The sequence below is a fragment of the Ambystoma mexicanum genome, chromosome 7q, assembly GCF_040938575.1.
Source record: "Ambystoma mexicanum isolate Mex_15411 chromosome 7q, UKY_AmexF1_1, whole genome shotgun sequence".
Classification (NCBI taxonomy): Eukaryota; Metazoa; Chordata; class Amphibia; order Caudata; family Ambystomatidae; genus Ambystoma; species Ambystoma mexicanum.
Window position 1 is genome coordinate 986937996 of NC_090941.1, and position 23351 is coordinate 986961346.

General features: G+C 48.7%; 1 protein-coding gene across 4 annotated transcripts in view; it reads right to left on the reverse strand.

The window, feature by feature from the left end:
- Nucleotides 1-705: 705 nt before the first annotated feature.
- Nucleotides 706-23351, reverse strand: part of FAM168A (family with sequence similarity 168 member A) — an 812985-nt gene continuing 790339 nt past the window's right edge. For all 4 annotated transcript variants that reach the window (XM_069640117.1, XM_069640118.1, XM_069640119.1 and 1 more), the window contains one exon: nt 706-3744. The gene's annotated coding sequence lies outside the window, so the exon portion shown is untranslated. The remainder of the gene's footprint in view (nt 3745-23351) is intronic.

The window sequence follows — 23351 nt, forward strand, 5'->3', positions numbered from 1 at the left end:
CTGTGGGACGAACATTGAGCATAAAGGTTAGGCACCCATTGCCTGTAGTCAAGAAGCCAAAACAAGACCTTTTTTAGCAAAGCATGGACTAAAACACCCACATGGAAAACCGGTGGCAAATTATCTCCAACAAGCTCTACACAGAACTGCATCCCTCTTTGCAATGAGTCTTCACCTGGAATGATCTGTGTACTAGCATAACCACTGTTATGGTGCATGTCTTCTATGAATCCTTCGTAAAATGAAATGGCCTCCGCTGCAGATTTACTTATGGTTTATAGCGGGTGGATTCTAAGTGGAGGGAATCAGCACCAAAGATCAAGTGTGCAAAAGATCAAGAGTGCCAATGCAATATTTTGATTTCACCTAAAGTATATTGAAGGGCGAATAGAAATGGCTTTTGGCATGAAGAGAATTCACTGACACAGTGAGAACTAAACTCAAGGTTATGTTGGGATTGTTCCACAAAAGAAATACTTTAAGTACCATTTGTCACTGTATAATTTTCACTAACTTGCAAAATAACAGAATACAAAAAAAGTTTACAAGTATCAACCATGATTATTTTCATATGTACTTGTCTAGCCCAGATCCTGTGCACACTTCCACTTCCTGCAATTGGATTATTTAGGTAGCTTTCTAGCAGCATTCAATACACCATGTGACAAAGCATGATTAAAACACTGATTATACGAAGAAATCTGATACGTGATCATTTAAACATTCATTATAAAGTATACACAGACAGCAAACAAAACAGTGATTTTCAGACTTTTCGAAAACATCATTGCAGTTTGCCCACAAAACAAGAGAAGGGCTTTTTTAGAAACTCTTGACTTCTAACAGTGATTGACATAGGATTAAACGCAATGCTTTTCCTGGAGTGTCCGCATTTGCTAGATGAAGTAGCTCTTTGTTGCTGCCCATTATCAATCACTGTTTATTAACAGGTTGCTGCCTCTAAATATCACAGAAAATTGGTTACAAAGAGTGATTCGTTTTATGGTTCAAGGGCAGAGTAAGTTCACTTCCTGTGATGCCTTGGGGGCAAAGGGTGTGCAGTTTCGCTTCTGCTACTCCTAGGGTTTTGGCGAAATTACACCACTGTCTTAGTGTGTTCCTCGAATGACAACACAGAGGTTAAATCAGACTAAATCGATGTATTAAAAACCTTACTCTTTTTAATATCAAGCACCATATTATATAACAAGTGGCATAAGTAATTCTGGTTGCACACTTGTCTAGAGGAGAGCCTTAGTAATATTTATATGAAATAATCTAGATCCAGTGTTCAGAAGATTAAAAACTGTTTTGGATAGCATGGATCTTTTGCATCCAATCCTTTTTTGTTCTTTAGACTCCACCTAACTACACTCAACATGCAACCTGATATGTAATAAAGCCTAAAAAAACATGGTGGCATTTTTTATTTACATAGTTCTTTTAGGTACCTGGACAATCTACCAAAACCCGTTAATGTTAGTCTTGATCGGGTCACCTTTTCTACAGTGCACTTTTCATCTGACCAAAAACAAATTCAGCCACGCTCAGCTAGCAGTGAGGTTTGGAGGCGACAGCGGACATTATGAAGCAGAGATGGTGTGACCTCATTGAGGGGAGAGAAACGTAGCCTTCTAGATGAGAGACCATCAGGCTGGGGGCGCGATATGAGGCTTGCACTAGCATTTATAGACGTTGGTATTTGTTTTGAAGTAGAGAGCAAGAAAGAAAATATTTTCGAGCCGAGTTGGAAAACTTTGTGAAGACGCTTTCGAAGTTTCCTCACACATCCACCTAGCTGACTGCTACACCGTTTATTGCATACACTGATGAGCCATTCCACACAGTTCAATTTTAACTGCATGATCGAAGCAGAGCCACAAGGAGGTCAATCTGCACAAAGAGGAAATACATTTTGCATCTTGGTATAGCGAGCAAAAGCAGATAATGTCGAGACAATGCACCTGCAAATTCTACTAATGGTTTGGTGACTCCTATATGCAATACATGGAAAGATGGAGAGGAGTCCTTCTCTTAACTGGCATGGCCTATCCTTCATTCATAGAGTGCTAAACATTAATCTGGTCCTTATGATCAATGCTCCTCTTCCTGCTCGAAGATTTTGTAAAATGTGCACTTACAAAGGGGGGGCCTGTATAAAGAAATCCAATTACTAAGTTAAGTCAAGGTGCCCCATTGGTATTCTAGGGACAAACCTCTCACCACTGGCTTGAATCCTGCACCCGTCCCAATGTCGATTGCTCCTAATTCTTCACATCAATCTCCATTGCCTCGAAAATAATGTAGACTCCGCCGGCAACCCAATTATTGCTACATTTTTGCATTCTGGTTCCTTTGGACTCCCAGAGCTCCCTATCAACATGATGTGTGCACTTCCATCGGACATCTTTACCCGGTCACGCATCACTGTGTGGCTCTGTATTGCATTCTGGCAGACCGTCTCACAAAACCCTAGGAAGACAGGGAGCAGATCTCTAGGAAGACAAACTACAACACTGCGAGAAATAGAAAGGGCGAAATCTCATATCATGACTGCACACCCAAACTAACTTCATGCTCTTTTTGAAGAGACAACCTGCATTAATAAACACCTCCCACTCCTTTCTAAACTCTTTGACAAACGCTTGTTTTTTCTCCTAGCATTGCTATTTCACTTTTAGAAATAAAAAGGAATGGGAGCAATGTCTGTGCAGTGTTTCGTATTAAACTATACAGATTATATGATTTCTATATTCCTTCCTATCTCATGATGTGACAGCGCAACCCAATTGTAAATCAACCAAAAAGCCTCTCTTTATTCAAAACACTTCTCTCCTCCAAACTCGTTCTTCCTGATGAGAAACACCCAGTTCTTCCACTTAATGTTGAACATCTGTCAGTGCTAACCCTAGCACAGTCGGGCATGGCGGTCAGGTCAACCAATATGGAGATGTTCCCTCTCACATGCTGAAACAATCATTCCTGTATGGCAATACTGTACTGGCATTCCCAAAACCTCTTCTTTCACCTGGACATTGATGATACAAAGGACTATAAAACGTGCAAAACACCGACCTGCTCTAGAACCACGTTCCTACGGTCTACAACTGGTGATAGGCAACTGTTATGGCAATGCCTGTGAATTTCCAGTGCAGGGTGCTAAGGAGTCTGGTGCAGAAAGATGACCAATGACCCCTCTGAACCAGACCTTGAAAGACACCACCATATGTGTAAGATACAAAAGAAGGGTCCGTTCTATGTTATCATTTATTAAAGTAATAGAAAGGGCTTTAGGAAAATTAAGCAAGCTTATGTTTTTTTTCCTTAACCTCAGGAATTTCCTTTCTTGTTTTTAAACTAAAACCTACATTACTAACAATTAAAACGAAACCAGAACTCTGCCAAACTATCTCTACGCCGCTAATATGGCCCATGCCAAATATGCTGGCATGAGGGTGGCCATAGGGAGGGCATGTAAGGCAGCCCTCAATACGCATGTTGGCATTGTCATAAAAGGGTAGCCACTGGTGCGAGAGAGTGGTATTGGCAGCATGTGGAAGAGTAAGGAAGGGGCAAAAGCAGAGATACAGAAAAACATAGCTTTGACAAAAACACAAAACGATGCATAAAGTGACCCTTGCATGTGTCTTGATTCTTTTTTGTTCTTGCAGACTTGGCGCCATGGTAACAGTTGCTCCAGCACCAATGTAAGACTTGAGGAGTTGCATACAATTGACTCCAAATCTGTCAAGGGAAATGACATCCAGTTAGAGATATAGCAGATGTAGCTGTGTAATAATATCGACAGTTGGTTTTGCCAGTACATTTTCACTGATTTCCTAAAACATGCTATTTGTTCACTGTTGGTACTGGGCATGCTACCCCTTTATAGTATTTTTAATTGTGCTGTAAAAATATTCTGTAACAAACCGGTCATTGCGATGTGGCGAAACCGGTTTATTGCAGTGGCACAGATGGTGAAAGGGGAAAGCGCATGCCTTGAATCTCTGCCTCTGCAGGGTAAAGCAGAGACTGAATTGAGTTGCGAGTAAGTATTAGTGAGTAACTGACATACATAGGCTGCTCCTAATGCACTTTAAATATTTGCAGGATTTGTGACATAGAAAAAGTGACCATTGACGGTACAGTAGAAGTACAATACGAGGCTGGAGTCCTAGCATGCGGTAAGACACAAACAAACAAAATATTAAAGCAAGAGTAGGCAGCGGTTAGTTGGGCTGTAAAAGGATGTAGCAAGTAACACATTCGCAGCAAAGGAAAAAAAAATCCCATAAAAAAAATGTTTTATTGTATATATGGTTTATAAAAACCTTTATACAAAAATACACAGTATTATATCAATATTGATTCAAATCCTAAACAGTATCACCTAAAAATCACAAATACAAGAACATATCACCATTAAAAATGACAATACTAAAAATCACGTACAATGCCCATCAGCTAAAACCTGAATCACTCTGATGAATTCAATTACTCACGAATACAAATCATCCGAAAGACCAGGTTTCTCCCCATTCCTCAGAAATTCGTTTGAAAAAATGCACTAGTGCAATTATCAGTTTTAGATAATTACCCAATACCAACCGTCTCCAAAATTCATTTGAAGTCAAAAATGTATTCACCGTCACCAGGGCATAATCTAAAACTAAAGTATACTTGAGAAGAATTGATGAACCTAATTTCTGGTATAAGGACCTTCAATCATTACAGGTTTCCAGAGTCCCTTGGATATTGCAGGGACAACACCCATCTTCTCCTAACAAATCTTTTCTCGGGCCCGAACATCTATTGTATGCAACTGGTTGACTCTGAATCTCAAAGTCCAACCGATATCGTAAAATGCTTTCAATATTCTGGAAAAGTATAGTATATCCTTATTATGCCTTCGTACTCTTTCAGGGAAGTAGACGTCTTAATTTTAATCGCACTATTTTACCCAGTCGGCTTTATGTAACTTTAACTTAAATCTGGCCTGGTCTTTCTCAAAAAGATCCTTGTTACACCCTCCTCCCCCGACATATCTATTCTTTATATTTGGTCCTAAAGCTATTTAAGACCCCAGAGGACTCTTTTTGGAGAATGTCTTTCAGCGATACATAAAGCGAACCCGTTGGAGGGTCTAATCTGTTATTCTATAACATCACTTTCCTAGTACGTACAAGCAATGATAGTGATTGAAGCACCACATCCAAGGGAATAAACCCCATCGGGGTACACTTGGGGAGGCCCAGTAAACCCTTCCAAACAGAGCCTTCTAAAATATCAAGAATCTTATAATATGGTGTGTTTACTATCTCTATCCCGTATAGTAACAATGTTCCATGTTCAATCTCACCTGCATTCGCATGTTAGTGTGAAGAAGAATGATAATTTTTAAAAGGCTCTCTGAGATTCCCCACCTGAATAATTTCTTCTACAACAAGCATCTATCGATATGATCAAAATATGCATGAAGATCTAAAAATGCTACATATAAAAGGAATCCCCTGCTGCGACCAAGATTGTTCTCATTATAATTTCAATAAAAAGCCATTAAGTTTGATCCCACTGTGATGAGTGTTCTACCCTAGGGTGTAGTCTTTCCTTGTGAGACTGGGTAGGTGAGTCCACTATGCAATATTCCCCCTACGGGTGGCGGAAAGTGGGATCCCACAGGGCGAGACCCCACCGGGGATAAGGACTTCCCTTCCGAGGAGGAGCTCCCCTTTCACCTTACTCTGGAATCCTATAAAGAAATATCTACATAATCAGAATACTCCTACATCTGTTATTGTAGGAAGGAATAGAGAACTGCCTGACACTGGGACAAAGAAACCCAATGGAGTTAGGCTGAGCATAATGCCAACACAGAGAAACTACTGTTGCTGGAAACTGGGGAAGCCTCTGTATAGGCTCATAAAAGTGGGAGAAGTGAAGCAAACATGGAGAGAAACTCGGGAGTTTCAAACGAGCTACACGGAGGCAGAGACACTGACCTCCAGACAGCCAAGAAGCATAAAGGAACAGGTGCCCCGGTAGGAACTCGCTCATGAGAAGTGGTGGCTGGAGGACGGTGAGTGAAGGAAAACCTCTTTGTGCCAACACCATCAGTGGAGGGGTATCTGGAGTGGTACCCAAGAAGGAACAAGCAGGGAAGTGAAGTTATCCTGACGCGTGGTGGTCAAGAGGAGAAGAACGAGAGAAATCTTCTTCTGAGCCAATTACCGCAATGCACAAAGTACGCAGAGACATACTTGGAAGCAGAATGAACGGAAGCACGAGAGCCATCCTGCATCAACAAAGTGAATTCGCGAAGAGGGACACAAACTCGGTGACGCGTACTTGAATCCAAGAAGGCAACAGGAATAGCAAGAGACCCGGGGAGAGAGGTGGCTTAACCCTAATTGGCAACATAGGAAGAGCAAGAAGAACTATGGGACTCTTCCTACTTGTCCCAGTACTACCGAGAATCACGAGAAGAGTGAGAATAACTATGGGACCCTTCCTAATCGTCCCTGCAGCACCGAGAATCACGAGAAGAGTGAGAATAACTACAGGAATCTTCTTACTCATCCCAGTGCTATTGAAAACCTTAGGACAATTGAATCTGACCCCTGGGTATAATACACAGATCTCATGGGGGAAGCAAGGAGACATAAGAAGTGATCTCAAAGGTGAAATCAATAATATGAGGGAGAGAGAAAGATAAAGAGAGAGACTGTTGACAAGAACAAGCTACGGGTCAATACCCCTCAGGAGAGGAAGTCAAAAAAACAAGGAGTGATAAAGAACAGTACATGGAGAAGTTATGTAATAGAAGTTAACAAACTAGTGAAGGAAATAGCCAAGCGCTATTTGAAGATTCAATTTTGGAAAGGAACATTTTGATTGGAAAGTTATCTTTCCGTCAAAAGGAGAAGGGAGTCATTCTCCTGGTTGTTAGTGGTTTAGTATTAGTGGTAGGATCAGTATAAGTTAGTTTTGGGACTGAGGACTGACACTTGTTTAGAAACAACACTGATGACGAGCAACCTAGTTTTCATTGTGTTAGGTTGGAAGGGCCTTAGATCAGGGAAAGTAAGATCTGGTCAAATACGGTTTAAAATGGTGAACCCTGGTCTGTATCATGCTTCGGACTTGCCACACCAGCCATTCCCTAATCCTTGTTTGGTGAGGGGAGACTCGGCCTGAACTCGAAACCCTGACTCCCATACATATAGGACGAGACCATTCACATAAAAAGAGTTGTGGAAATGTATGAAATGGTAACATTACCTTGCAACGCATGGTGCAGTGGAAATATTTTTTCTGTGCAGTGTGTAATTGCTACATGCACATCATAATTGACCAGGCTATTCAATACCTGCCCTGATAAACAACAGGGTTGTGAGTTGCACCCAAGTTATTATATTTGTTTGCTTAAAGTGGATAACCACTGTGTTATCCAGAGGTGTTCATGTGTGCGAGATGATCCAAGGCCCAGATCGGTCAATGTGGATGCTGCAGTAATCCTACTTTAAGGAAAGGAAGGAACAAGTTACTTACTTGTAACTGTTGTTCTCCAGCATGGGTCTGGCATGGATTCACATGCTCATGAATATAAGAATACATAGCAGTACACACATGCACAACCACGGGAGGTGGCAAAGGCTCAACATAAAGCATTACATAACTCAACATTAAGCAACTCTTACCTCCTCACCAGGCACACCTTCAGGCGAACAGGTTGCGCAGCACTTCTTGGCCGACGCTGGACTCCTCCCTGGAGTCCCAATCGAAGCAGTAGAATCTCGTGAAGGTGTGTGTCGACCTCCACGTAGCAGCCCTGCAGATGTCCAGCAGGGGCACACCAGACAGGAACTCCATGGTAGCAGCGATCGCTCTGGTCGAATGGGCTCTCGGATGGCCGGGCAGCGGTCGGTTTGCCAACCGGTGACAGTGCATGATGCAGCCGGAGAGCCATCTGGAAATGGAAGCCTTTCAGAGAGCCTTCCCTTGGGTTCACAGGTCCAAAGTTTACAAACAGCTGTAACATCTTCTGAAAACTCTTCTTGCGGTCCACGTAGAACTTCAGCGCTCTAGCTACATTCAGCGAGTGCAAAGTCCTCTCGGCCGGCGACGAAGGCGACGGGAAGAAAACTGGTAACACCAGGGCTCAATGAGCTGGAAGTCCGACGGCACCTTGGGCATAAAGGAGGGGTGCGTCCTCAGCACCACCCTCGTGTCGTGAAAAGTCAAGTATGGAGGCTTGCAGGTTAGGGCCTGGATGCTCTCCCACTCGTCGTGCGGAGGTGATGGCCACAAGAAATGCTATTTTCCATGACAGGAACTTCAACGGCACCGAATGCAGAGGCTCAAATGGCGCCCCCATGAGCCTGGTCAGCACCACGTTGTGCTCCCACGCCAGGGCAGGGGCCGTCACCGGCGAGAACGATCGGAACAGTCCCTTCATAAATTCCTTCACCAGACGATGAGACCACAAAGACGCCCGTCCTGTAGTTCTGGTGTATCGGCAGATCGCAGCCAGATGTATCTTGATGGAGGCATGAGCTAGCCCAGCCTTGGCCAGGGACAGTAGGTACGGCAGCACTTGAGGGGCCGTAATCCGTGGCGGGTTAATCTTCTTTGCACGGCACCAGACAGAGAACCTCTTCCACTTGTGTCCGTAGCACTTGAGAGTTGAGGACGCCCTGGCTTTTGCTAGAACTTCTCTGCAGTCAGCCGGGATATCTGACCCTCCAAACTCTAGTGCTGCAGGAGCCAGGCCTGCAAGTTCAGCGACTCCGGGTTGTGATGAAGGATGGCGCCTCCTTCTCTGGAGAAGATCTGCGTCCGTCGGCAGCTTGACTGGTGGGGACGCTGACAAGTCCAGAAGGTCTGGGAACCAGATCTGTCTCGGCCACGCTGGTGCGACGAGGATCATCATGCACCGGAACCTCTTGAGCTGGTTGATGATTTGGAGAAGCAACAGAGGGAACGCATATAGGAACAGGCCTTCCCAGGGGAACGAGAAAGCATCGCCCATGCTCCTCGGCTGGGGAAACCTGCTGGCGAACATCTGGCACTTGAGTTCATTGCCGTCACGAACAGGTCGATCTGGGGTTTGCCCCATCGCTGGAAGAGTCGATCCACTTGATCCTGACGCAGCTCCCATTCGTGGCACGAGCGCAGCTCCCTGCTGAGTGAGTCAGCGATGGTGTTCTTTATCACTGCCAGATGAAAGGGTACCGGAAACATCCCCTGGGCGATGGCCCAATGCCACAGGTCCTGGGCTTCCTTGGACAGAGCTGGGGATCTGCTTCCTCCCTGCTTTCGGTGGGATTTGGGGAAGTTGATGGAGAACCCCAGGTCCGTGAGCAGCTGGACGGTCTTCGCTGTGTGTTCTACGGCAAGCTCCCTTGTCCTTGCTCGGATGAGCCAATTTTCCAGGTAGGGGTATACGTGGATCCCCTGCAGGCGCAGCCGTGCTGCCACTGGTGCTAGGCACTTGGTGAATACCCTGGGCGCTGACTTCAGTCCGAACGGGAGGGCCTTGAACTGGTAGTGCTGTCCCTGGACTACGAACCTGAGGAACTTTCAGTGTCCTTTTAGAATGGGGATGTGGAAGTACGCATCCTCCAAAGCCAATGACGACAGGAAGTCGCCTTCCTCCAGCTGTCCCAGCAGGTGCTGGAGGGTAACCATCCGGAACTTCTGTGCCTTGATGTACTTTTTTAGTCGACGCAGGTCCAGGATGGGGCGCCATCCTCCTGTCTTCTTTTTTACGAGGAAGTATCTTGAGTAAACTCCGGAGCCCCGGAGCCTCTTCGGGACGAGCTCGATGGCACCTTTCTTGAGCGTCGCCCTTACCTCCAACAGTAGTTGAGGGACGTGGTTTTCCTTCCTGGCCACGGCTGGAATGGGGGGGGCATTTCTGTATAAATTTGAGGGCGTGCCCCTCGGCCAGGGCATCCAGCACCCAACGGTCGGTGGATATGGACTCCCACATGCTGACGAACTTCGCCAGCCGGCCTCCCACTAGGGTGCTTCGGTGGGGGCCCTATGCAACGGCTGGTTCAGTCCTGCTTGGAGGCTGCCTTGCCGCCTTGGCTTCCCTGGCGACGACGGCGAGAGCCCCCAGACTTGCCTAGTCCCCTGTAGGCTTCTTGCAACGAGGATTGGGCCGCCTGGCGGTACGTAGAGGAGCCACCGCCGAATCCCTTGGAGGCACCTTGCTTGCCTCCGGAGTTCCGAAAGGACGGCCGTCGTTGCTGAAGAACTCCTAGGGCCTGAGCCGTCTCCATGTCGGTCTTGATGGCTTGGAGGGACTCATCCACTGTCTTCCCAAACAGGTTGTTCCCGTCGAAGGGCATGTCCAAAACCTTGGCTTGCACGTCTTGGTGGAAATCCATCGCCTTGAGCCACCCCCACTGTCTAAGGCAAACGCTGTTGCCCAACTGGCAGAAACCGGTGTCGGCAATGCCCCTGGCCACCGTTATGGCGCGGTCCGATGCCACTTCACCTTCCTGCAGGATCGCCAGGGCCTCCGCCCTCTTGTCGTCCGGTCGGAAATCCAACAGGGTGGGTGATTTTGTACCACAATTCCCTGTCGTAGCGGGCCACGATCGCCAGGGCGTTGGCCGCCTTAATCGTCGCCGCCGCCGATGAGATGACTCGTCGTCCCATTGCATCCAGTTTCTTTCCCTCGCCGTCCGGAGGGGAAGTAGAAGTTGAGGCCGATGCCCCCTCCGCTTTCTTCTTGGCCGCTGCCGAGACGACCGAATCCGGGGTCAGTTGCGCCCTAAGGCACAACGGGGGGGCGGCGTCGGGGACCCGGTACTTCTTCTCGTACTGGTCCCTCTTGGCAGGCGTCGTGGACGGGTTCTTAAGGAGAGCAAGTCCCTCGTCCCAAATGTCATCCAGCAACGGCACCGCGAGGACCGTCTTCCTCTTGGCCTCGCGCCGCTGGTAGAGGAAGCCTTCTTTCTTCTCTTCGGGGCAGAGCTGTAAAAGCTCAGATGCCCTGGCAATCATGGCGTGAAACGAGCCAATTTCGTCTTGTGGGGAAGACCGAGGAATCAGCGATGGGAGATCCGTCCCATCGTCACCACCGTCGTCATCCGTCCCCGTCGTGGCCGTATCTGTTCCCGTGTCATCCCTCATGATCGGGGAAGGAGACAAAGGCTGAGAGGGCCGTGAGGGCTGACAAAGCGGGGCTGGATGAATCCTCCTCTTGCTTGGAGGGATTCCCGACGGACCCGGCTCAGTCGGGTCGTCCGTCGGGGGGAGAGGCAATCTGGTCCTTATCTCCGTGCATAAGGCCTGAATTGCTGTCAAGATGGCTGCCGCGTTGTCCTGTGGCTCGGGCCGCGACGGGTGCGATGGTTGCTCCTCCTCCACGGGAGCCTCGTCGTCGCCACCCTCGCTCTCGTTGTCCGCCTCGTCGGGATCCCTCCCGTGGGAACGGGCCTCTTCCAAATTCATGTCGAGTCCCTCTTTGACTTCTACCAGCTCCTCATCGGAGGCTGTGTCTGTGTCCGTAATGGCCACCGCCCCCCCTCTTTTTCCACCGGGGTCTTCACGGGGGTCTTCTCAATAGGCTTAAAAGAGGATTCCCTCCGGGGAGGCAGGGAAACTCTGGGTCTCGAGGTCACCACCACTGGGGTAGCCTCCGTAGGCTTCGCCAGGGCTGCAGCGACTCCCTCAATAGAGGCTTTGGACGGGTGAATCAAGGCCTTCACCACCTTTGGCGCACTTGAGGCCTTCACCTTAGGGGGAGGGTCACCGCCTCGCTCCCCCTCGGCCGGTTCCTCCGAGATCGGCCGGGCCTCTCCAGAAGCTTAGCCGGGTTCTCGGATTTTCTCTTTCCAGAGCCAGAGCGTTGTCTCCCGGTTGATGGTGTCGGCGAAGGTGCGCCCTGCCTGGCAGCCGAGGAGCCTGACCATTCGGCGCTTCCGGTGCCTGCGGACTCGCGGTGCTTAGCCTTCTGTTGGGCCCCCATCGCCGGACCGCTCGGACGACTTCTTCTCACCTGCTGGGCTCTTGCCTTCCAGCCAGTTGGCGAGACGGGTCCGACGATTCCTCACGGTCCGTTCCGACATGTTCATACAAAACGCACAGTCCTTCTACACGTGCGTTTTGTCTTCGTGAAGGCAGTAGAGGCACCTCGAGTGCTCGTCCTCCTTGAACAGGTTCTGTAGCTTGCATCCAGGGCAGTTCCTGAACAGCTTGCCGGGCGTCGAGCGTCCCTTCTCCTGGGCCACGTCCACGAGGTAGGCATCAGAAATTTCTGGAATCCTCCAAGAAGCGTAGCTCGACAAAAACATCACCCTTGAGGGGCGTAGAAAATTCCTAAACAGGTCCCCGTTGATCGGAAGTAGAAACGGTGGAGCTTGATGCTCGATTTAACCAAAAAATTAGATAAATCTCTTTGAAAAAGCGCAAAACGCAGTAAAAGCTCGAGAACTATAGCACGAGGACTCCCAACACTTGAACGTGCGGTAAAAATCTGAGGATGGCTGCCAGGGGAGGGGCTTAAGAAGAGGGCAGTCATTGGCTGGGGGCAGTATGACCCAGAGATCAGTGATTGGTTACTAAGAAAGACAGATCAGAAACGAAACTGATACTGATTTTTTCTTTTCTTTACCAAGGATTCCCGGCCTGACGATGGGGAATATTCATGAGCATGTGAATCCATGCCAGACCCCATGCTGGAGAAACATGAATTTGTTAAACGTTTTGTTCCTACAAAGTAATGGAAAGACAGCCAATTACTTTGAAAGTCCCAAATTAAGTCCTTTCACAACCATTTTCCGTGTGCAGTCCTGGGTAGTTTTGGAAGTACTGGTAGGGGTAATTAGATTAACCTGGGTCTGTTTTTCAAGGGGGCACTGTGCAGTCCCCCCTCGTCGAGTTTCTGGCTGGTGGCAGTGGTTACCACGCAAAATATTCCACCGGAATATTTCCTATGGGATTTGCCCATTCATTTTAAACGCACCACGTTTTTGGTGCAATGTTAAAGATACCGCCGGGTTATTTATTTAATATTTATTCCCCGGTTGGGTCTTTTTGCCAGGACTCGGTTTTAAAATGGCATTTGTGTTCGCCTCTGTAACTCCAACCCAAGTCGAGCCCTTTGTTCCACTTTTTGGCGGGTTTCTGCACAAAAGCCTCCAAAAGTGGTGCCACTCTGTCTGGGTCTACAGGATGTGTGGGAGGGGGGGGTTTAGGCACCCTGGACTGAGTTGCCTTGGCAACTCAAGTCGCACTCTTGTGTGATTGGCCCAGTGGTGAGCCGCCCAGCTCACCTCTTAGCATGTTTGAGTGACAGCTAGGACTGATGAATGGGGGTTTTCTGCATAAAAGCAGGGCTTTGGGGACTGGAACTTCAGAAGTCGCCACAGGACCAAAGAATCCAAAGAGGGAGAAGCTGAGCCGACCTGCAACGACGACACCACCGGTGGAGCCCTGCTGAACCGTCTCACCACTTCCCAACGACAGAGAAGATCTTCATCCCGGAGAGTCTTCTTCCTCTGAACTGGTGGGGATAACCAGTTCGCCCTCTTTTCGCTTTCCTGGATCGTCTCATGGTCGAATCGCCTGTGCCAAGCACCCCGGCGGCAGGATAGCCATGCTTCACCACTACTACGAATAAAAGGGTAGTACCTTTTAACCGGGAAACTCCGCGGCTGGTTTCTTCCCTGGCAGTGCAACAACCTCCAGCTTTCCTCCACGTCGAGATATCCTCTTCCCCTGGACGAAGCACCGACTTGCACCCGCTGCCAGGAACAACTGCCCCCGCTGGAGCTTTCTCACCATTTCAGGTACTGTGTCCCGCCTGGTCTCCCTTGCAGCAGACTGTTCAAGGTGTCCTGAAAATCCTTGACTTTCTATCCTGGGGTGACTTGGGACCTGCTAACTAACTTTTCCTGGACTGATCCAAACCTTTTTGAACTATCTGCAAAGACTTTTTAAAGTACTATTCAACTGTGCGATCTTGGACACATTCCGCCTTGCTCTCTCCAAGAGTGGGCCTGGCCTATGACTTTCCAGCTCCTCAGTAGACTCTGCCTTTTCTGACTTGCTCTGGTTCTTTTAAAAAGTGTTGGCATTGTATGCTTTCCCAAATTCTGCCTTTTTCTTTCCCTTTTCAACTAACTTATTGGAGTGCCAGCTTAGGTTAAGCGCTCACCTCTGTCTACAAATAAGTGGTGTTTTAACTAAGACTTGTTCAATAAGTAATCAGGGAGGTATATATTAATAGTGACTGTGTTTGAACTTGCTTGCCATATTAGTGTTAGTGTATTTTACAAGTGTGTTTTTAAATAAATAATTATATACTTTTATACCCAAGCTCTGGTCAGTGTTTGCTTGTGCTACTGTACCTCTGTACCTATTTTGTGTACTCTATATACTGTCTAACTCTTCTTGAGAGAAGTCTGGCTGCTCAGCCACAGCTACCAAGTAAATCTGGGTGGTACAGACTGCTACCAATTGGGTTTACTGCCAAAACCTGTAGTTCAACGCCTTTTGCAGTGGTCCCTAAGGGAACTGCACAGGTTTCTGCCTAACAGAGAAACACATTTCTAAGAAAGAATTTCAGTATCTCATTTATGCATGAGCTCACGCACGACGGTATTCAGTAGTACGTTTTTGCATGGCTTGTGTCAGACACTTAAGGGCTTTTGAGAAGCGATAAAATTATGGCCTTGCCTCTCTACTTCAAAAACTCTGCCAGGACTGTTAATTTCTCCTTGATGCTTATGGGCTAGCACATGTTTGACAAGTGTAGGAGGGGTGTCCCCTCCCCTATCTGACTAGTCAGATTCCTAATGGGCAATCTCTCAGGGTTGAGCCACAGACAGGATGTATGTAATCTGACTACTCTTGGCTGTGTCTTTCTTTTGTTTTTGTTTTTTGTAACAGTCCCCACCTTTGGACCTACGGTTCACGTTTTTATTAGGCATTTCCTGGATCTTGGATGTCTGCTTCACGACCAATGGCTCCCGCACCTTAATTTCAGGCATTATAACCGATCCCTGGTGTACCTTGGCTTTCTTAGGATTCAGAGCAGATCTTCTCCAAGACTTTCATCCTCAAAAGAATTTGCTTTTCCTTTACCTCTTGGATCAGGGTCTTTGTAAAGCAATCTAGTTCCTTCATCTGCCAGGGAATGCTCGTAGGAAGTAGGGCATTGCCTGTCAATCTCCCTCGTGTCTGGGAGTTGTGTCGATGTACTTTTCAAGCAAGACACCCTCATTGGGTTCTTAAGATCTGGACAGAACTCCATAAGGCTTTCCACGCCTTCAGGGTCTCTACCCCCCTTTTGCAAGATATTCCCACTGATCTGCCTTTTTTTAAATTAAATTTTTTTTTGGGCCTATGGCCATCCTGCTCTCTCTCACCTGTCCCTGAACCTCCTAACAAAGGCGCCCATAGCCTCTGGTTAGTTGTACCGATTGTTGACCCCTACTGTGTATTAGTTGCATTATATTGAAGTTGTTCTCCCTAAAGCATCTCCCTCTGGGACTTCCTAACTTTCCCTACTCTCAACACAGGTTAGTGTTCTAATGGCGTAAGTTAGCATTTTGTGCCTTGCAGCTAATCAGGAAGATTTACCTGGTTGCACTCACATCCACCATCCCCTTCTACACTACCTGCCCCTCCCAACTCACTTCCTATCGGTGTGATGTTTCACTCCTCCTCCATTTGAAGTTAACTCCTTCCTCACTCCCACACTACTCCTCCTCTCCATCGCTCCACCCACATCATTCCTCGTCCCCATCAGCACCCCTCGTCCCCATCGCCACCCCTCCTCCTCCTCACCGCCACCCCTCCTCCTCCTCCTCCTCACCGCCATCCCTCCTCCTCCTCACCGCCATCCCTCCTCCTCCTTTTTCTACACCACACCTCCTCAGACGCTGCCTCGCACACTACTAGCCCTCCCCTCCCACACTACTACCCCATCTCCCACATTAACCCTACTCCCACGCCTCCTCCCTCCCCTCACACCACTTACCTCTACACAACTACTCCTCTTATTCCCAACTCCTCCCACACCACTCCTCCTCCCACACTAGTACTACTTCCCGGGCGTGTATTTGTAGAAAATGCTGGAAAGTGGGTCTCTGCCTCGCCCAATTGCTCCATGTGGGCTTACAGGCCAGCAGGAGATCCAAAGGCGAAGGAACGTCCACAGCAAAGTCCTTCTCCAAGGTTGAATTAGCAGGGACTGCTAGGCTAAGTACAGGGAAACCTTCCCCCTACAAATTCCATGCAAGTTTAGTGGGTGATTTCCAGTGACAGGACTACCGACTGACTGCCTTTGTCAGTCCAGTTTATTGCGCGGCCTCTCTGGGCAGTAGCGCAGCTGCTCTGAGCTGCTGCAAGGTTGGAGTCGGCGTCTGTCTCTCAGTAACTGCTCCACCGTGGTGATCGGGTCCCTGTGGTCCTGAAGCTATGTACAGGCAGGTGATTGCTTCGGTATCTTCCATCCTCTCTCATGGCTTCCTGGTCTCATCTTTCTCTCATGTGACAGAATCTGCAAAAGTAAAAGAACAATGGAGAGCATAGGCACTCTAAGGTGAAGCTGGGAACATGGTTCTGCACAGAACCAGGTTTGCACATCGGAGGGGTAACAAGAATTGAGACCCTGTCTAATGCCACCGTCCACCTGAGGGGTAGGACTGGCTCTGGCATTAACCCTTGTAGGCCTCGCACCGCTTAGGCTGAGAGGGGTTCCTGTCTCCCTTTTGACAACGCCCATTTATTGGCCTTGTCACATGTCTGGCAGTCTTCTCTATGTGGTCTCCTTTTTGGCAAGTAACAGTGTTCCTCATCTGTACTTGAACCAGGATTCGATTTCTTCTGATATTCTGCATCCCTATTATACACCCTTGGTTTGGTCAGTAGTTCCATAACTAGTTCTGATTGGTGGTTAACTTGGCTAGTTTGTATCCCTTTTGAGGATTGGTCCACTCTTTTCAAATTCTTAACTGATCGTATTACCTTATTATTCTTTAGTTGACGCTTTGCATTGGCTAATCATTTGATAAAGTACCAGTCAAAAACACTGAAAGCAAGGTTTTAAAGGGGATGGTAGCATTCAGCTCCATTTGGATTTCATTCTGTCACAAAGGTCATCCGTGGCATCCCACAGGTTGTCCTGTCCACGCACCATCTGTCAACGAAATGCGTGAATAGGTGCAAGTGTTTGGATATCCAAGTGCGTGTTCCCTACCTAGCTCACACTTGTAGGAAATGGTAGTTTCTACTGCAGCTGTGTCCAACTCTGCAGTGTGACTTGGCTAACTCTTCGATTAATCGTACTTTAGAGGTTCTGTGCGTGGAGCCCTTCTCATGTGGTCTTGTCCGTGCAGGGTCTCCTAAATTTTCCCTATTGACAACAAAGCTCGCGAACTCCATGAGCTATACCACCATCTCCTCTCGCAGACAATGGTTACAGATTCTCGTTTTGTAGATATTAAGGAGCGTTTTGGGAACAGGGCCTATTGCATCGAATAGGGAATAGTAAGCATGCAGGAAACAACTCTCATTCACCCTGAGGGAGGCATACTGGGTAGCGGACAGATCAGTCTCCAGTGGCTTGCAATTCCCAAAGGTAAGAATGGAGATTTCAGAAAACTTACAACAATCACTTTCCTATGCTTTGAGGCGTTGCATAATTTTCTAGGGGAAAACTGCTAAGAAAATCCATCTTGTGTAGGTTCAGGGCTTTTTGATGGACTACCTCAAAGGTATATGGCTGTATCACCAAGAACGAGCACATAACTGTCCCATTTACATGTTTTTTTCGGGCCAGACATACCAAGGATGCATAGTTGGTTATAAGGGTAAACTGCTGTCCTTCAAGGACATATTCAAATGACTATAGTGCACCAGATTGCCAACACTTAGGATTTTAAGGTAGCATAATTGATTTCCCAAGGAAATAATGTTCTACTAGCATGTAACATTGGGTGTAGTATTCCTGAGTCGAGCCCAACCTTGAAGGAATCTGTCTGTAGGAAAAAGGGTTCAATTTAGTCAACATTCATAATAGTGAGGAATTGCACAGAATCAATAAGTGGCCAAATGCTTGTTATTCTGCCTGAACCCCAGACTATTTCGTCTGGACAATGGTTCTTTTTCATTTTGTGGGGCAGACACAGTGGAATAGGACAGATGAACCAGTGCTAATATTACTCTAACCCTAGAAAGGCTTTTCGCTCATTTGTGTATGTTGTGGCCAGCTGTGTTTTTAACTTCCTTCACTTTATTCTTTTGTGGGTGGATGAGCCAATTTCCACCAAAGAACCCTAAATATTCAACTATATTCTGTGCACCGTGGCATTTGGCTGGGTTAGCTATTATACCTGCAGCTCTTAGGGGCCTGATAATGAGGTCATCAAAGTACACCCCTGCAAAGGATCTACAGGGTTTGCGTTATGATGTCCATTTGACCCTAGAACATGGCCAAAGTGTTGTGAAATTCAAAAACAAGAAATGTGAATTGTTAGAGGACATGAGGGGGGAAGAAAATGCAGTTTTCGCTTCATCACGAGGACGATGGAGCATTTGCCGATAGCCTTTAATCAGATCTAAGGTGGAAATGTATATTGCATTCCCAAGTCTATCTATTCTCCTATTCTAGTCATAGGATATAAATCGGATGCACAGATGGAGTTAACCGTGTATAAGGCAATAGTGAATCTCCATGTGTTGTGTTTTTTATTTTAACCAATACAGTGATCACAAACCACTGGCTTTGCAAAGGTTCAATTATCTAGAGTTTTACAGTTTCTGTATTCCCTCTCAGATGACCATTCGCCGGGCTTCTGCACTATATATGGCTTTAAATGGACAAGCTCTCCAAGAAGGGTACGAATGTGATGGAAAATCCCTTAAACGTGACCTATGCTTGTTGAAAAAATTGGATTGGTAGATTACTGCACTGGAGATTTGGTCTAAGGCGAATTGGCCACAATTTTGTACACATTCTGTCACATATATGTGGGGGGTGGGTTTAGGGATATAATTAATGTAGCAAGATGGGGGTATTAGGGGGTCTCCCCACGCATATACATGCAGTAAAATGAACCATTACAAAACAAAATGAAATTCGACCAATTGTCCAACGACCAAATTGATTTGATGAAATCAACCCAAACCTAAAAAACATCTGGCAATCGGTCAACCTTATCCTGGAAGTTTTGTTTTTGCTAATTATCCAATTTTTCTGGTATGAGTCCTGACTGATCGAGGAAAGAGAGAAGGGTTGGTAAAGGGGTGGTAGGGATAGATGTGTCTTTATACTCTTTAAGCATATTTATATGATAAACTTTTCAGTCTGTTTGGCAAACAGGATAGTTAATGTTCCCTTAAACGTTGATGAGGAACAAGTTACTTACCTGTAACTCTTGTTCTCCAGCATGGATCTGGCATGGATTCACATGCTCATGAATATTCCCCGTCGTCAGGCTGGGAATCCTCGGTAAAGAAAAATCAGTATCAGTTTTGTTTCTGATCTGTCTTTCTTAGTAGTAACCAATCACTGGTCTCTGGGTCATACTGCCCCCAGCCAATGACTGCCCTCTCCCTAAGCCCCTCCCCTGGCAGCCATCCTCAGATTTGGTAGCACATAAAGTGGCAGTAGGACCAAGTGAAGAGCTGCAGAGGGGAACGGGGGAGGGTTTGCATGTGAATCCATGCCAGACCCATGCTGGAGAACAACAATTACAGGTAAGTAACTTGTTCCTTCTCCAGCATGGGGTCTGGCATGGATTCACATGCTCATGAATATAAGAATACATAGCAGTACACACATGCACAACCACGGGAGGTGGAAAGGCTCAACATTAAGCATTACAACACCTCAACATTAAGCAACTCTTACCTCCTCAGCAGGCCCCCCTTCAGGTGAACAGGTTGCGCAGCACTGCTTGTCCGTCTCTGGACACCTCCCTGGAATCCCGGTCGACGCAGTAGAATCTCGTGAAGGTGTGCGTCGACCTCCACGTAGCAGCCCTGCAGATGTCCAGCAGGGGTACACCAGACAGGAACGCTGTGGTAGCAGCGATCGCTCTGGTCGAATGGGCTCTCGGACAGCCAGGCAACGGTCGGTTTGCCAACCGGTGACAGTGCATGATGCAGCCGGAGAGCCATCTGGAAATGGAAGCCTTAGAGAGGGCCTTCCCTTGGTTCACAGGTCCAAAGTTCACAAACAGTTGTGATCTCTTCCGGGAACTCTTTGTGCAGTCCACGTAGAACTTCAGTGCTCTAGCTACATCCAGCGAGTGCAAAGCCCTCTCGGCCGGCGACGAAGGCGACGGGAAGAAAACTGGTAGCACCAAGGGCTCGTAGAGATGGAAGTCCGACGGCACCTTGGGCATGAAGGAGGGGTGCGTCCACAGCACCACCCTCGTCTCATTAAAAGTCAAGTATGGAGGCTTGCAGGATAGGGCCTGGATCTCTCCCACTCGTCATGCGGAGGTGATGGCCACCAGAAATGCTGTTTTCCACGACAGGAACTTCAACGGTGCCGAATGCAGAGGCTCGAAAGGCGCCCCCATGAGCCTGGTCAGTACCACGTTGAGCTCCCACGCCGGGGCCGGTGCCTTCACCGGCGGGAATGAACGGAACAGTCTCTTCATAAACTCCTTCACCAGGCGATGAGATCACAGAGATGATCGTCCCGTAGTTCTGGTGTAGCCGGAGATCACTGCTAGATGTATTCTGATGGAGGCATGAGCCAGCCCCGCCTTGGCCAGGGATAGCAGGTACGGCAGCACTTGAGGCGCCGTCATTCGCAGAGGGTTAATCTTCTGTGCACGGCACCAGACAGATAACCTCTTCCATTTGTGTCCATAGCATTTGAGAGTTGGGGACGCCCTGGCCTTTGCAAGCACCTCCTTGCAGTCCGCCGGGATATCGTACCCTCCAAACTCTAGTGCCGCAGGAACCAGGCCTGCAAGTTCAGCGACCCCGGGTCATGATGGAGGATGGCGCCTCCTTCTCTGGAGAGAAGATCTGCGTCTGTCGATAGTTTTACTGGGGGGGACGCTGACAAATCAGAAGGTCCGGGTACCAGATCGGTCTTGACCACGCCGGTGCGACGAGTATCATCCTGCACCGGGACCTCTTTAGTTGGTTGACGAGTCGCAGTAGCAACAGCAACGGGGGGGAACACATATAGGAACAGGCCATCCCAGGGGAACGAGAAAGCATCGCCCATGCTCCTCGGCTGGGGAAACCTGCTGGGGAACCTATGGCACTTGGAGTTCGCCGCTGTCGCGAACAGGTCGATCTGGGGTTTGCCCCATCGTTGGAAGAGTCAATCCGCTTGATCCTGACGCAGCTTCCACTCTTGGCACGAGCGCAGCTCCCTGCTGAGTGAGTCAGCGATGGTGTTCTTTATTCCTGCCAGATGGAAGGGCACCAGAAACATCCCCTGGGCGATGGCAAAGTGCCACAGATCCTGGGCCTCCTTGGATAGGGCTGGGGATCTGGTGCCTCCCTGCTTCCGGATGTAGAACATCATGGTGGTGTTGTCGCTGAAGACCCTCACCACCTTGCCCTTGAGGGACGGAAGGAATGACCTGAGGGCCAAAAACAAGTCTCGGAGCTCCAGGATGTTGATGTGGAGTGACCTCTCCTCCGGGAGCCAAAGGCCTCTTGCGTGGAGATCTCCGTTGTGCGCGCCCCATCCCTGCAGGGAGGCGTCCGTCGTCACCGTCTTCTGATGTGCCGGGGTCTGAAAGTCCTTGCCCGCCACGAGATGCGCGCGGGTGCCCCACCATCGAATCGCTTGGCGGAAAGCCTCGTTGAGCGGTATCCTGTATTCGAAGCTGCCCGTTGCTTGTATTCAACGGGCGTCGAGGAACTCTTGTAGAGAGCGCATCCGTAGCCTGCACAGGGGCACCAGGTAGATGCATGAGGACATCATTCTGAGCAGGGACTTGATGGATCTCACCCTGGCCAGGTCCGTGGCTAGCAGGCGCTGCACCTTGCCCAAGAGGCCCTTCTTTCTCTCCTCAGATGGAGAAGCCAATCGCGCCAATGTATTGAGCTTGGCTCCCAGAAACAGTGCAACCTGCGACAGAACCAGGCGAGATTTCGAGTAGATGTTGAATCCCAGATATGTGAGTAGTTGGACTGTCTTCGCTGTGTGTTCGACGGCGAGTTCTCTTGTCCTTGCACGGATGAGCCAATCGTCCAGGTAGGGGTAAACGTGGATCCCCCCGCTGGCGCAGCCGCCACTGGTGCTAGGCACTTGGTAAATATCCTGGGCGCCGACTTCAATCCGAAAGGCAGGGCCTTGAATTGGTAGTGCCGCCATTGGACTACGAACCTGAGAAACTTTTGGTGTCCTTTTAGAATGGGGATGTGGAAGTAAGCATCCGCCAAGTCCAGCGACGATAGGAAGTCGCCTTCCTCCAGCTGTCCCAGCACGTGCTGGAGGATGACCATTGGGCCTTGATGTATTTGTTCAACCGACGCAGGTCCAGCATGGGGTGCCAACCGCCTGTCTTTTTTCTGACGAGGAAGTACCTTGAGTATACTCCGGAGCCCCGGAGCCTCTACGAGACGAGCTCGATGGCACCTTTCTTGAGCATCGCCCTTACTTCTAACAGCAGTTGAGGGACATGATTTTCCTTCCTGGCCACGGGAGGAATGAGGGGGCATTTCTTTATAAATTCGAGAGTGTGCCCGTGGGCCAGGGCATCCAGCACCCAACAGTCGGTGGAGATCGACTCCCACACGCTGACGAACTTCGCCAGCTGGCCTCCCACCGGGGTGCTCAGGTGGGGGCCCGACACTAAGGCCGGTTCAGTCCTGCTTGGCGGCGGCCTTGCCGTCTTGGCCTCCTTGGCGACGACGACGAGATCCTCCTGACTTGCCGCGTCCTCTATAGGCATCCTGCGACGAGGAGCGGGCCGCTTGATGGTACGTCGAGGAACCGCCGCCGGATCCCTTGGAGGCACCCGGTCTGCCTCCGGTGTTCCAAAAGGGTGGACGTTGTTGCAAAACTCCCAAGGCCCGAGCCGTCTCTATGTCGGTCTTGATGGCCTGAAGTAACTCATCCACTGTTTTTCCAGACAGGTTGTTCCCGTCGAAGGGCATGTCCAAAACTCTGGTTTGCACATCCTGGCGGAATTCTGTTGCCTTGAGTCATCCCCGCCGTCGAAGGTAAACACTGTTGCCCAACTGGCGGAACCCGGTGTCCGCGATGTCCGTGGCCACCGTTATGGCGTGGTCCGACGCCACCTCACCTTCCTGCAGGATCTCCAGGGCCTCTGCCCTCTTGTCGTCCGGCAGGAAGTCCAGCAGGGAGCGATCTTTTACCACAGGTCCCTGTCGTAGCGGGCCAC